General features: G+C 36.8%; 1 protein-coding gene across 3 annotated transcripts in view; it reads left to right on the top strand.

Moving 5' to 3' along the window:
• Positions 1–1,437, top strand: part of ANKRD28 (ankyrin repeat domain 28) — a 120,962-nt gene that overhangs the window by 66,722 nt on the left and 52,803 nt on the right. The window lies entirely within an intron of this gene.

Here is a 1,437-nt window from a genome sequence, read left to right as displayed (position 1 = left end):
TCCTTTGCGTTTTTTTTTTTCCCACATAGGTAGCAAGTCCTTGGTTCCAGGGGGCTGTCTCTTTCTATCCTAGATGTGTTTAATTTGCAGTTGAGACATACTGGCAAGAAATTAGTGAGGCATTATGTGGTGCTAGTGGTAAATAGGTAGCATTGATTCCTTAGGGTGCATCAGTGTCAGGTTTGCACTGCTCAACTTGGAATGACTTTTGTGTAATCTAAAAAATTCTGTTAGGAAACATGGATAAGATGGTGAACTGTGTAGCTTCAACTTTTTCTGAGCGGGGACTAACAGAGGGAGTAGGTTGTTTTGGGGCAAGGGGTTCTGTGTGTGATGATGTTGCTTGGAGCAGTGTGGGTTGAGTGTTCTAAGTTTTGAAGTTGTCTTTTATGTTTTAGAAGGACTTCTTGAGTCTCAGCTCTCGTTTTGCTATCTGATCTCCCCTGCCATGAACTTTAATTTTATTCTTGTATTGTGCTAACTCTCAACTAGGGATTTACTGAATAAGGTTATTTTAGTAAGGGAGAGGAATCCTCTTCAAAATAAAATGTGAATTAAGAATGTGTATTACTTTTATGATAGCACACAACAGTTGAATTAGTAGCAATGTCGTGTGACTTAAAGTTTCTTGCTGCATATAATCTTGATCCCTTGCCCCTTGAAAGTCTACTGAAAAAATCTAGATATTTAAGTAGGGCTTAGGGTAGAACCAGGATACTTACTGACTGATTATCTGTCTCTTTTCTGATTTCTCAGCAGCCTTCCCTCAGAAAGCAAACTGGTTGGTTCTTGTTCATTTTTATCACTCACTGTGATGTGATCTTATTTTTCTGATTAAACTATAAACTGGTGCAGGGGAAATGGCACTGATCCTTGAAAGAGTTGAGGGATGTTTTGTACTAATCTTGCAAAAGAGAATCTTCATCAGTATTTATTGTGTATGTCTAAGTAAGATCCTTGTACCTCCAAAAGGATGTTAGATTAGCCTGAATTAATTAAGAGTGCTGGGTGTTACTTGCATCCTCCAGTGTTTTTTGCAAAATAAATTGCATCTCTACCTTCTCTTTGTTTCTTTATAATAAACAAAACAGTTGAAATTGGGTTTTGATATTTTTGCCCCATGCACTCTAGCTTTTTTTCTATTTTCTATTAAAATAGTAACTTTCGAAACTATCTTTAAACTTGGCAAAGAAAATGTTTCTCACTAATTGTTGGATATAAGATGACACACCATTTTAACAGTGTAGGACAAACTCAAATTCCTGTCTCTGGAGACAAGTGAATGGTGATTTATAACTGATGGGTTAATCTAAAGATGTGATGAGCATCTGCCAATCTGTGTGTGTCAGAAAAGCAGTAGTTGACTATGTAGGTGTTAAGAGCTCCTTAGGAAGAAGCATGATTGTCTTAGTAAATGTGACTAATGTCTTTAGAGTA

Source organism: Empidonax traillii, unplaced genomic scaffold (assembly GCF_003031625.1).
Source record: "Empidonax traillii isolate 1590-97213 ecotype Southwest subspecies unplaced genomic scaffold, ASM303162v1 scaffold64:size1360303, whole genome shotgun sequence".
Classification (NCBI taxonomy): domain Eukaryota; kingdom Metazoa; phylum Chordata; class Aves; order Passeriformes; family Tyrannidae; genus Empidonax; species Empidonax traillii.
This window is presented reverse-complemented; position numbering and strand designations above follow the sequence as displayed.